General features: G+C 61.0%; 1 protein-coding gene across 8 annotated transcripts in view; it reads left to right on the plus strand.

The window, feature by feature from the left end:
* The first annotated feature begins 3,312 nt into the window (after positions 1-3,312).
* The window catches only part of NLGN3 (neuroligin 3), a 112,131-nt gene continuing 102,169 nt past the window's right edge, over positions 3,313-13,274 (plus strand). For 5 of the 8 annotated variants that reach the window (XM_030575393.1, XM_030575391.1, XM_030575398.1 and 2 more), the window contains exon 1: positions 3,313-3,392. The gene's annotated coding sequence lies outside the window, so the exon portion shown is untranslated. Of the gene's footprint in view, positions 3,393-4,863; positions 5,085-13,274 lie in introns of those variants that run through there. The other 3 variants (XM_030575392.1, XM_030575394.1, XM_030575396.1) reach the window with 2 other exon arrangements.

Consider the following 13,274-nt stretch of genomic DNA (forward strand, 5'->3'; position numbering starts at 1 on the left):
GTTGGTGTGGGGGCGGGCGGTGAGGGCCCAGAGCTGCGGGGTGGTACAGGCTGGTGAGGGGGTTGGTGCTGGGCTGGCGGGTTGGTGTGGGGGCGAGCGGTGAGGGCTGTGGGGGGGCACAGGCTGGTGGGGGCGTTGGTGCTGGGCTGGCGGGTTGGTGTGGTGGCGGGCGGTGAGGGCTGTGGGGGGGCACAGGCTGGTGGGGGGGTTGGTGTTGGGCTGGTGGGTTGGGGTGGGGGCGGGCGGTGAGGGCTACAGCGGGGCACAGGCCGGTGTGGGGGCGGGTGGTGAGGGCTGTGGGGGGGCACAGGCTGGTGGGGGGGTTGTTGTTGGGCTGGCGGGTTGGGGTGGGGGCGGGCGGTGAGGGCTGCAGCGGGGCACAGGCCGGTGTGGGGGCGGGTGGTGAGGGCTGTGGGGGGGTTGGTGTTGGGCTGGCGGGTTGGTGTGGGGGCGGGCGGTGAGGGCTGTGGGGGGGGCACAGGCTGGTGGGGAGGTTGGTGTTGGGCTGGCGGGTTGGTGTGGGGGCGGGCGGTGAGGGCCCAGAGCTGTGGGGGGGCACAGGCTGGTGGGGGGGTTGTTTTGGGCTGGCGGGTTGGTGTGGGGGCGGGCGGTGAGGGCTGTGGGGGGGCACAGGCTGGTGGGGGGGTTGGTGTTGGGCTGGCGGGTTGGTGTGGGGGCGGGCGGTGAGGGCTGTGGGGAGGCACAGGCTGGTGGGGGGGTTGGTGTTGGGCTGGCGGGTTGGTGTGGGGCGGGCGGCGAGGGCTGTGGGGGGGCACAGGCTGGTGGGGGTGTTGGTGTTGGGCTGGCGGGTTGGTGTGTGGGCGGGCGGTGAGGGTTGCAGCGGGGCACAGGCCGGTGTGGGGGCGGGCGGCGAGGGCTGTTGGGGGGCACAGGCTGGTGGGGGGGTTGGTGTTGGGCTGGCGGGTTGGGGTGGGGGCGGGCGGTGAGGGCTGCAGCGGGCAGAGGCCGGTGTGGGGGTGGGTGGTGAGGGCTGTGGGGGGGTTGGTGTTGGGCTGGCGGGTTGGTGTGGGCGTGGGCGGTGAGGGCTGTGCGGGGGCACAGGCTGGTGGGGGGGTTGGTGTTGGGCTGGCGGGTTGGGGTGGGGGCGGGCGGTGAGGGCTGCAGCGGGCAGAGGCTGGTGTGGGGGTGGGTGGTGAGGGCTGTGGGGGGGTTGGTGTTGGGCTGGCGGGTTGGTGTGGGGGCGGGCGGTGAGGGCCCAGAGCTGCGGGGTGGTACAGGCTGGTGAGGGGGTTGGTGCTGGGCTGGCGGGTTGGTGTGGGGGCGAGTGGTGAGGGCTGTGGGGGGGCACAGGCTGGTGGGGGCGTTGGTGCTGGGCTGGCGGGTTGGTGTGGTGGCGGGCGGTGAGGGCTGTGGGGGGGCACAGGCTGGTGGGGGGGTTGGTGTTGGGCTGGTAGGTTGGGGTGGGGGCGGGCGGTGAGGGCTACAGCGGGGCACAGGCCGGTGTGGGGGCGGGTGGTGAGGGCTGTGGGGGGGCACAGGCTGGTGGGGGGGTTGTTGTTGGGCTGGCGGGTTGGGGTGGGGGCGGGCGGTGAGGGCTGTGGGGGGGTTGGTGCTGGGCTGGCGGGTTGGGGTGGGGGCGGGTGGTGAGGGCTGTGGGGGGGTTGGTGTTGGGCTGTTGGGTTGGTGTGGGGGCGGGCGGTGAGGGCTGTGGGGGGGCACAGGCTGGTGGGGGGGTTGGTGTTGGGCTGGTGGGTTTGGGGTGGGGGTGGGCGGTGAGGGCTGTGGGGGGGTTGGTGTTGGGCTGGCGGGTTTGGGGTGGGGGCGGGTGGTGAGGGCTGTGGGGGGGGTTGGTGTTGGGCTGGCGGGTTGGTGTGGGGGCGGGTGGTGAGGGCTGTGGGGGGGCTGGTGTTGGGCTGGCGGGTTTGGGTTGGGGGCGGGTGGTGAGGGCTGTGGGGGGGTTGGTGTTGGGCTGGTGGGTTGGTGTGGGGGTGGGCGGTGAGGGCTGTGGGGGGGCACAGGCTGTGGGGGGGTTGGTGTTGGGCTGGCGGGTTGGGGTGGGGGCGGGTGGTGAGGGCTGTGGGGGGGCTGGTGTTGGGCTGGCGGGTTTGGGGTGGGGGCGGGCGGTGAGGGCTGTGGGGGGGTTGGTGTTGGGCTGGCGGGTTGGTGTGGGGGCGGGCGGTGAGGGCTGTGGGGGGGCTGGTGTTGGGCTGGCGGGTTGGTGTGGGGGCGGGCGGTGAGGGCTGTGGGGGGGCTGGTGTTGGGCTGGCGGGTTGGGGTGGGGGCGGGCGGTGAGGGCTGTGGGGGGGTTGGTGTTGGGCTGGCGGGTTTGGGGTGGGGGCGGGCGGTGAGGGCTGGTGTTGGGCTGGCGGGTTGGGGTGGGGGCGGGCGGTGAGGGCTGTGGGGGGGTTGGTGTTGGGCTGGCGGGTTGGGGTGGGGGCGGGCGGTGAGGGCTGTGGGGGGGTTGGTGTTGGGCTGGCGGGTTGGGGTGGGGGCGGGCGGTGAGGGCTGTGGGGGGGTTGGTGTTGGGCTGGCGGGTTTGGGGGGGGGGGGGGGCGGTGAGGGCTGTGGGGGGGCTGGTGTTGGGCTGGCGGGTTGGGGTGGGGGCGGGCGGTGAGGGCTGTGGGGGGGTTGGTGTTGGGCTGGCGGGTTGGGGTGGGGGCGGGCGGTGAGGGCTGTGGGGGGGTTGGTGTTGGGCTGGCGGGCTGGGGTGGGGGCGGGCGGTGAGGGCTGTGGGGGGGTTGGTGTTGGGCTGGCGGGTTGGGGTGGGGGCGGGCGGTGAGGGCTGTGGGGGGGTTGGTGTTGGGCTGGCGGGTTGGGGTGGGGGCGGGCGGTGAGGGCTGTGGGGGGGTTGGTGTTGGGCTGGCGGGTTGGGGTGGGGGGCGGGCGGTGAGGGCTGTGGGGGGGGTTGGTGTTGGGCTGGCGGGTTGGGGTGGGGGCGGGCGGTGAGGGCTGTGGGGGGGTTGGTGTTGGGCTGGCGGGTTGGGGTGGGGGCGGGCGGTGAGGGCTGTGGGGGGGTTGGTGTTGGGCTGGCGGGTTTGGGGTGGGGGCGGGCGGTGAGGGTTGTGGGGGGGTTGGTGTTGGGCTGGCGGGTTGGGGTGGGGGCGGGCGGTGAGGGCTGTGGGGGGGGCACAGGCTGGTGGGGGGGTTGGTGTTGGGCTGGCGGGTTGGGGTGGGGGCGGGCGGTGAGGGCTCAGGGCTGTGGGGGGGCGCAGGCACGTGCCGTGCGCGGGAGCCGGCCGGACGCGCCGCGGGGGCGAAGGGGTTACTGAGCGCGCTCTCGCTCTCCCCGCCGTGCACGCGCCGCGCGCTCTGTGGCGCGGCGCGGGTCGGGTCGGGCTGGGCGGGGCTGGGCTGAGCGGAGCAGCCTCCGGAACCGGCCACCTGCAGCCGCCGGGAGCCGACATGGCGGAGCCACGCGGCCGCCCCCCCGGGTGAGTGAGTGAGGCCCCGCTGCTGACACCCGCCGCCGGGGCGGGGCGGGGATGCTGTGGGGGGAGGACTCGGCTGGGGCTGGGCTGGGTGGCCAGGGAGAATTGGAGAGGGGGGCAGGGGGCTCAGTGGCTGGGGAGGGTTGTGGGGGGGCTGTGAGGGGAGGGGGCTGGGCGGGGTGGCTAGGGAGGGTTGTGGGGGGCTGTGAGGGGAGGGGGCTGGGCGGGGTGGCTAGGGAGGGTTGTGGGGGGCTGTGAGGGGAGGGGGCTGGGCGGGGTGGCTAGGGAGGGTTGTGGGGGGGCTGTGAGGGGAGGGGGCTGGGCGGGGTGGCTAGGGAGGGTTGTGGGGGGGCTGTGAGGGGAGGGGGCTGGGCGGGGTGGCTAGGGAGGGTTGTGGGGGGGGTGTGAGGGGAGGGGGCTGGGCGTGGTGGCTAGGGAGGGTTGTGGGGGGGCTGTGAGGGGAGGGGGCTGGGCGGGGTGGCTAGGGAGGGTTGTGGGGGGGCTGTGAGGGGAGGGGGCTGGGCGAGGTGGCTAGGGAGGGTTGTGGGGGGGCTGTGAGGGGAGGGGGCTGGGCGGGGTGGCTAGGGAGGGTTGTGGGGGGGCTGTGAGGGGAGGGGGCTGGGCGGGGTGGCTAGGGAGGGTTGTGGGGGGGGCTGTGAGGGGAGGGGGCTGGGCGAGGTGGCTAGGGAGGGTTGTGGGGGGCTGTGAGGGGAGGGGGCTGAGCGGGGTGGCTAGGGAGGGTTGTGGGGGGGCTGTGAGGGGAGGGGGCTGGGCGGGGTGGCTAGGGAGGGTTGTGGGGGGGCTGTGAGGGGAGGGGGCTGGGCGGGGTGGCTAGGGAGGGTTGTGGGGGGGCTGTGAGGGGAGGTGGCTGGGCGGGGTGGCTAGGGAGGGTTGTGGGGGGGGCTGTGAGGGGAGGTGGCTGGGCGAGGTGGCTAGGGAGGGTTGTGGGGGGGGCTGTGAGGGGATGGGGCTGGGCGTGGTGGCTAGGGAGGGTTGTGGGGGGGCTGTGAGGGGATGGGGCTGGGCGTGGTGGCTAGGGAGGGTTGTGGGGGGGCTATGAGGGGATGGGGCTGGGCGGGGTGGCTAGGGAGGGTTGTGGGGGGCTGTGAGGGGAGGGGGCTGGGCGGGGTGGCTAGGGAGGGTTGTGGGGGGGGCTGTGAGGGGAGGGGGCTGGGCGGGGTGGCTAGGGAGGGTTGTGGGGGGGCTGTGAGGGGAGGGGGCTGGGCGGGGTGGCTAGGGAGGGTTGTGGGGGGGCTGTGAGGGGAGGGGGCTGGGCGAGGTGGCTAGGGAGGGTTGTGGGGGGGCTGTGAGGGGAGGGGGCTGGGCGGGGTGGCTAGGGAGGGTTGTGGGGGGGCTGTGAGGGGAGGGGGCTGGGCGGGGTGGCTGGGAAGGGTTGTGGGGGGGCTGTGATGGGAGGACGGGTGGCCGGGGGCGGGAAACGGCGCTCCGTGCAGCCGGTGTTGCCATGGTGATGAAGTGAATGGGGGATTGTGCTGCGCTCAGCTGGCAGCCCCGGTCGGCCCGAGCCTGGAACGAGTCACCCCGCCCTCGTTCATCAGCCTGGCGCGGGCACCCCTTGCTCGGCTCCACCCGGACGCCTTCTCCCGGCAGGCGGAGGGGCTGGGCTCGCCTTTCCGAGCTTTGCCTGGGCCCGCGAACGCACCCCGCCCCTGGCTTCTGGCTTTGCTGGAGAAGGTGCGTAGGGGAGTCGGGTAGGCTGGCAGAGGAGCAGGGTGGGTAGGGATAATATTGTGGGTTAATTAGATAACACATCTTGAGGATAAAATGTGCCAAACTTTCTGACCCCCCCCGGCAAACCCATGTAATCTCCCTGGGGGGTCCCTGCTGCAGCCCCTTGCAGGCATAGTTCCTCTGCGTTGGCAGGCTGAAGCAGGAAGGCAGCCCCCAGCCTGGGGTATGTGCCAGTCTAAGCAATTGCATTTGGTCTCTCTCAATTCCTCCTATAACAGAGGGGGGGATTCTTCTTCACTTCCTGTCCTAAAATGCGGGTATCCTTGCTGTGCACTTCTGTGTGGTTGCCAGGCCTCTGCCTAGGGATGGCTGCATGTCAGTGGTTCTGTAAAGCAGCTTGGTGCTTATGTTCAAATAATTATAATGATAAACTCTTTCTCTGCCCAGGTCTCGGTGTCTGAGCAGGATTGTGTAGTGCTGGGAATGGTGGTGTAAGTCTGGTTTTGAGGTAGTCTTGACTCCTGCCAGTGTAAACCAGACAAGGTGGATGAGGTAATATCTTTTATGGGACCAACTTCTGTTAGTGAGAGGGACAAGCTTTTGAGCTACACAGAGCTCTTCAGGTCTGGTACTCTGTCACAGTTACACACAAGATCAAACAGATAGCTGAGTACAAGTAGTAGTACAGACACCCTTTTCTTAACATGTGTGTTACATAATTTTTTAACATTAGCTTTGATACAAATTTTAATTCTGTAAGGGACCATTCGAGGTAAAGTGGCCCATTAACACCTGTGTAGTCATAGGATAAAAAGGGGGGTTAGTGGGTTACAGATTGTTGTAATAAGCTATAAATCCAATGTCTGTATGTAAGACCATGATTTTTAGTGTCTAACAAAGTTATGAGTTTAAGCTCCCACTTTTCAAAGGGCTGTGCAGGTGTCCTTTGAGGATGAAGATTGGTAGGTCAGATAAAGAGTGATCACTTTGTTAAAAGTGTTTGTCTTGTTTTGTTTTGGTCTTTTATCATTTTCCTGTGTAAGCTCATTTGAGAGTGTAGTGATTTTTCACTCGGGGTTCTGTCATATCTTCTTACTTGACCCACCTGGCTGCTCCCAGGGCTTCAGCTCCCACCTCTGTGCTGATACTTTCCTCCACCCCATCCTCTGTAGCCTTGAGTGTTCAGCAGAGCCATACTCCACATCGCCCTGTTGATGCCTCCTTTCCACCTTTGCTCCCTGTTTACACTGCTACACTTTTAGTCTAAGCCCTGGTGATCTCCCGTCTGCCCCTCTCCTGTTTTCACACCAATATGTCCAAAACGCCATTGCTCCTTTTGTATTTCTAATGTGCCTGTTGCTATGCTCTCTGTTCCCCACTGCTCCAGCTGTTTCTTATGCCTTTGTTGTGTCTCCTTCTTTACCAATTCTGAGTCCTTTCACTGGCATCTCCTTTTCTTGTATCCAGCTCTGTGCCTGCTGCTGTGCTGACCCCTACGTCTTGAACAGGTCTGTTGCTCCCTGCTGGGCATCCTCTCCCTCCCTGCACAGATCTCTTGTCTTATTAGATTGGTAGCTCTTCAGGGCAGAGAATGTTACTTATCAAAGCTCTGTAATGAGTCTTCTAAGCTACTAGTACACTAGCTGTTATGTAAGCATTAATTATAGCCCAGTTGTATGGCCACTGGGGAGAGGTATACACAGAGCTGCTGAGGAGAAGGCTCTTGTACCAGCAGTGGGATGGCAATGTCTGTCTGAAGTGACAGGAAAGAGACTGAAGCCGGATGAGAGGAGGGACTAGATGAAGGGAAGAGACAGAGTCCATTAGATCATCTAGAGCAGTGGTTCTTAACCTGGCTGACACACCCCCTGGGGGTGCAAGATGCCCTTCCTGGGGGTGCAAGACATGCCAGATTTTTTTAGAAGGTGAATCATCGAAAACACAAATTAAGCACAGGCACATAAATACAGCTACAAAATATATCTAGATTTAAGGGGTGCAAGAACAATTTTTAGGTTTAAACGGTGCAAGAACATATTTTGATTTTTGATAAGGGGTGCAAAACCATATTTTGAGAACCAAAGGGGTGCAGGCTGCAGTAAAGGTTAAGAACCAGTGATCTAGAGCAAGCAAGGACGGGTGTCTTTGACTAGGTAGGCCAAAGGCATGATCCAAAGGGACCAGAGAAGCTATAAAGCTTGGTAGGAAATACTAGAATGGGATTTTGCTGGGAAGTAACCAAGAAGAGGGGAAGATGGGGGAGAAGGGGCAGAAAACTAGACAGTAATTTGCAAGGTGAGATATATGGCTCTGAGGACGTGTTGGCTCAAAGGTGGTGGTCATGTCTGGACCATATTTGAGGGAGGGAATGATGTAGCTCTTCTAGTAAGTGTGTAAGGGGCTGGTCCAGGATGTTTGCAGGGTGCTGACACACCTGATGGAAAAGGCTTCAGTGAGATATTAGGGGTAGCACTAGGAACCTCTTCCTGATGGTAAGATGGGCCAGACTGGGGGAGGGGGAGCCAAGTTGCTTTTGAAGAGAGTTGGATAGTATGAAAAATGCTTAGGCATTGGAGTCTGGGCACTGTGAGCTGAGGGGGATTTCCACCTCAACTTGTGGGGTTCTGTGGGCCAGAATGTAGAGTGTTCGGGTGTGCAAAACAACTGGGCAATGTTATATCCAACTTGCATGCACACTTATTCAGGTTGTGAGTTGGGTAGTTGGGCACAAAGATTTGCACAAGCACTTCTTTTTCTTAGCATATGCACAACATGCCTCAGGTGGCATGTGACTAGGATCCATCACTGAATTTGGTCTGCTGGTTGGATCATCAGTTTCCCTGGCCCGGGCTGGTTACTGGCAGGAAGTGTGATTTACCAGATCTATGTGTGCACTAGCAGTATTTGCAGATTATCTCACTGTTGGTCACCTCAGCCTGAGAGTTGGGCTCGGGTGCTCTGAAGCCCTACAGATGTGCAGTCCTTAGTACAGAAGGCTGCACTGAGGTTAACCAGCATCTGGAGCTAGAAGGAGCCATCAGCAGCGGGAAGAAGAGCAGTTTCCAGGCTGTGGTCAGTGCTGACCCCCAAAGGAGAAAGATGTGTAGAATGTTACTGGAAAGATGAGGTAGCCTTTTTCTGCTGAGAAGTGGAAGGTGTTAGAAGCAGAAGAGGTGCAGAGAACCTGATGATCAAAGAACCTCAGTCTTCTTCCAGCTTGCAGTCCCCCAGGTTCCAGAACAGTGCCTGCTCTGTAGCCCAGCCCACTCCTCCCATTGGCATAGCCCAGACCCTGGCATGTCCCTGTTGGGACCTGCAGGCAGTGTGAGATCTGTTTGGGGTAGCTTTCCCTCCTGAGCTGCAACACTCTTCAGATAAAGTTCTTGCTGCTTTCTTCTCTCTAGATGTTTAAAGGCCTTTCAGGGCTTGGGAGCCCTTCCCAGGCCCTTAGTTCTGTTATGAAAAGCTGCCAGAGAGCCGGGGCCATGTGCTTCTTGTGGCAGCCCCTTGTGCTGTCTTTGATGGAGCCTGTGCTCAGTTCCCTGTTGTTGACCCTGATAGTGTTGGCATGGTTCTCTATGTTCTTCTTTGAGTGCTTGCTCATACCCATTCCAGTTAGCTGTGCGCGCGCCACATGCACGTTCGTTGGAAGATTTTTACCCTAGCAATACTCGGTGGGTCGGCTGGGTCACCCCCTGGAGTGGCGCCACCATGGCGCCAGATATATACCCCTGCCGACCCAACCACTCCTCAGTTCCTTCTTGCCGCCTGCATCAGTTGTTGGAACAGTGGAGCGCGGCTTAGCTGTTCTCCACTTCCCTAGCTACTCGTAGTTTCTCTGATATCTTTGTTGTATATTGTTAGAATTTATATAATTACAGTTAGTTTGATAGTTCTTTAGATAGATAGTGTATATAGTTAAGTTGGGTTTGGGCATTAGCCCCTTCCCCGCACCCGGTGCCGGGGCCCATGCCCGGTTCACCAGGATTTAAGCCTTGCTCGGCCTGCCACAAGCTGATGCCTACAGGAGATCCCCACAACTCCTGTCTCAAGTGCCTCGGGGAATCGCACATTACAGATAAGTCCCGTATTTGCAAGGCATTTAAGCCGAGGGCGAAGAAAGAGACTTTTGCCTAAAGAATCTCCTCATGGAGGCAGCTCTGAACCCTCCACCTTCGGCACCGAGCGCTGAGCACTCTGCTAGAAGCGTTCCTCTGGCACTGGACCGTGCCGGCACTGCTAAGACGCCGCGGCACCGGCCATCTCCAGCGCAGGGACCTGCTCGGCACTGATCTCTCTCCCTGAAACTGAGGAGGTCGAAGTCCTCCACTACCTCTGTGCCCTCTGCGCCGCAGACACAGCCTCATTTGGACCACTCGGCACCTATACCTGCTGCGGTACCGTCGACTCCGGTCCTGCGGGGGCCGTCGAGTCCAGTCCCTGAGAGCTCCCCGCCGAGGCCTATGGTTGAGCTTACGGTCACCTCTACACCGGAGACATTCTCCATAGCTAGGGACCTCATAGCTATGACGGAGTCTGTCCTGCCTCAACCCCTGGCACCGCGGGTATTGCACTCGATAGGCAAGCCAGCCCTCATGAGACTGCCTTCAGTCGACCCCGCAGATTGGCACCGATCATGATCCAGGTCCCAGCGCCGTTCGCGGTCCCATCGACGATCACGGTCCTGACGCCACTCGCAGTCCCGATGCAGCACACTTCTTCGGTACTGGTCATACTCGCGGCATAGATCGACGTCTCGGCCTCCGGCTTGGTACTCTCGGTACCGCTCCAGCTCCCAACACCGCTTCCGGCACTGGGACTCTCACACCCGTTCCCCATGCAGACCTTCGAGATCCAGGTCAACCTCCCGGCACCGTGCAGGTCGCAGATCCTGATCTTGTTCTCAGTACCAGTATGGCTCCAGGTACCGATCCCTGGTGCGGAGGAGATCAGCAACGGCAAGAGAGAAGGACTCTTACCAGGGTCTTTCAGCTCCTCCCTGGCCGTCCCGGCACCCGTCCGTGTCTTCGCAGGCGGACGGTTCATACGCCCAGGACAGAGACTCCAATGTGCCCGCCAGGATATTCCATGAGCCCCAGGCCCAAGATCATGGCCCTCACCAATGGGAATTCTGGACACCCTGGGCATATCATCAGGCTCAAGGTGCACATCCAGGCCCATCTTGCTCTGCCACATCAGAGCACCGGATGCAGGAAGCCACTATAAGCCACCCTCCTCCTTCTACTTCGGAGGAAGTGCCGGTCCAGCCACAAGACTCCCAGATCCCAAGGGAGACAGAGGCTGGCCACCAAGAAGAGGCCTCAACTGACCTGCTTGTCCCTGGTCTCTCCTCATCCTCCCCTGATGAGGCGGTAGCCGGAACATCATCTGTAAGCCCTCCGCCAATTGACCTGAAGGCCCACCAGGACCTCCTCAGGCATGTGGCACTAAATATGAACTTGCAAGTCGAGGAGGTCCTGGAGGTAGAGGACCCAGTGGTGGACATTTTATCATCTGATGCCCCCACGAGAGTGGCCTCCCCTTTATCCGGACGATCCAGGCCAATGCCAACACGATCTGGCAGTCTCCAGCCTCTATTCCACCTGCTGCCCGGGGAGTGAAACGTAAATATATGGTGCCCTCCAAGGGCTACAATTACTTATACATCCATCCTCCTCCCTGCTCCCTCGTTGTCTAGTCGGTCAGTGAGAGAGAACGCCATGGCCAGCAGGCCCCAGCCCCAAAATCAAAGGACGTGAGGCGCATGGACTTGCTGGGGTGCAAAGTCTACTCTGCAGGGGCGCTCCAAGTCCGGTGTGGCTAATCAGCAAGCTTCCTTAGCCGCTATAACTATAATACCTGGGTGGCGGTGGACAAGTTTAAGGAGTTGCTCCCGCAAGACTCCTGGCAGGAACTTGTGGCCCTCCTGGACGAAGGAAAAAGGTGGCTAGAACTTCCCTCCAGGCTTCCTTGGACGCAGCAGACTCTGCAGCCAGGACCCTAGGCTCCAGAGTTACTATGAGACGTATCTCATGGCTGCAAGTCTCAGGCCTTCCCCCGGAGCTCCAGCATACAATCCAGGACCTCCCCTTTGAAGGGCAAGGCCTCTTCTCCGAAAAGACAGACCCTAGGCTGCAAAGTCTAAAAGATAACAGGGTCATTATGCGCTCACTAGGCATGCACACGCCAGTGACTCAGCGCAGGCCCTTCCGCCCACCAGCCACACTGCTTTTACCCTCAGCCCAGACAGAGGACAGGGACTTTGCCAGAAGGCGGGGTAGAACCGGTCGTCGGAGGCAGTCAGGCACCCAAGGGGGCCAGAACCAAGGGTCCCTCCAAACCACACCACAGGGCCAAAGCCCACCTTTTGAAGGTGAGCCCGAGGACGACGTACCAGTTTCATTAAAGGCTCCGTTCCCTCCTTTCTCCAGCCGCCTCTCCCTTTTCCTCCCTGTGTGGTCCCAGCTAACATCAGATCGCTGGGTCTTACGCACGCTGGAATTTGGATACCACCTCCAATTTATTTCACACACCCCCTTTTAGCCCCCTTCCTCATCCCTCTCCAGGGACCCCTCTCACAAGCAATTCCTCCTTCAGGAGGTGCAGACATTCCTTGCCAAAGGAGCCATAGAGGAGGTACCAAAACACGAAAGGGGCACGGGGTTTTACTCCCGCTACTTCCTAATCCCTAAGGCAAACCTATCCTGGATCTGCGGGAAACTCAACAAATTCATGATTAAGTTGAAGTTCCGCAATGGTATCCTGGGGACCATCATCCTATCCTTGGATCCCGGAGAGTGGTATGCTGCCCTCAACATGAAAGATGCGTATTTTCACATAGCCATCTACCCTCCTCACAGGAGGTACCTTCAGTTCGTAGCCAACCGCCAACATTTTCAGTTCGCGGTCCTACTGTTCGGCCTCTCTACAGCCCCAAGAGTATTTACGAAATGCATGGCTGTAGTTGCCACCCGCCAACATCGGATACACGTTTTTCCCGTATCTAGACGAACTGGCTCATCCAAGGGACCTCCGAGGCACAAGTCACCCATCACGTCGGCATTGTCAAGGACCTTTTCTACATCTAGGCCTGAGATCAATGCGGAAAAATCCACTCTGATTCCCACTCCGAGGATAGATTTTATTGGTGCCACCCTGGACTCCAATCTCGCCTGAGCTGTCTTACGCTGCCCAGGTTCCAGGCAATGGTGGCCATCATCCAGAGCCTGCAAGCTGTTCTGTGACTACGGTTCGCACTTGCCTTGGTCTCCTGGGTCACATGGCGGCCTGCACGTTTGTGACGAAACACGCCAGACCTGCGCCTCTCCTCCTCCAACCGTGGGCTCAACTGCACTGTCACTGACCAGGCAGAGATACCATAGGACACGATAGTCCACCATTCCCACCGAGCATCCTAGGCTTCCTTTGAATGGTGGCTGACCCCCTCCCTGGTGTGTGCACGGGCTGCGTCCACTCAGCCCCCAGCCCTCTATGTCCCCTGACCACGGGATGCATCATCTCTTCGGGCTGGGGTGCTCACTTCGGACATCTACGCACTCAAGGCCTTTGGTCATCTCAGGAGCTGGCCTTGCACATCAATGTCCGGGAGCCTGAGAGCAGGCCGCCTGTGTGCCAGGATTTCAGCAGCACTTGCAGGCCGATTAGTGGGGTCAATATCACAGACAAACACAACAGCCATGGTACTGTATAAACAAACAGGCAGGACAAGGTCCTCGACCCTTGTCCGGAAGCCATTCGACTCTGGGAATTTTTTTATAGCCCACTCTATAGACCTCATAGTGTCCTTCTCACGGAGGTTCGAACACATCTGTGGATCGCCTCAGCAGATCCTTCCTTTCTCACGAGTGGTCGCTTCACCCGGACGTTATTCTTTCAGTCTTCCGGACGTGGGGATTTCCCCGTGTGGACCTCTTTCCGCGTCTCGCGAGAACAGGAAAGTGCCAGATATTTTGTTCCTTTCAAGGCCTCTCCCAGGGTTCGATAGCGGATTCGTTTCCTGATACCATGGACGACTCAACTGCTCTACACTTTTCCACCAGTCCCGACCCTCATCCACAGGTGTCCTGCTGAAAGTACGCAGGACAGAGCCCACTTGATCATGATTGCTCCAGCGTGGCCCAGGCAGCACTGGTACACCATGTGCTCGACCTGTCAATAGCCAACCCCATCCCT

The sequence above is a fragment of the Gopherus evgoodei genome, chromosome 9 (assembly GCF_007399415.2).
Source record: "Gopherus evgoodei ecotype Sinaloan lineage chromosome 9, rGopEvg1_v1.p, whole genome shotgun sequence".
NCBI classification, from domain to species: domain Eukaryota; kingdom Metazoa; phylum Chordata; order Testudines; family Testudinidae; genus Gopherus; species Gopherus evgoodei.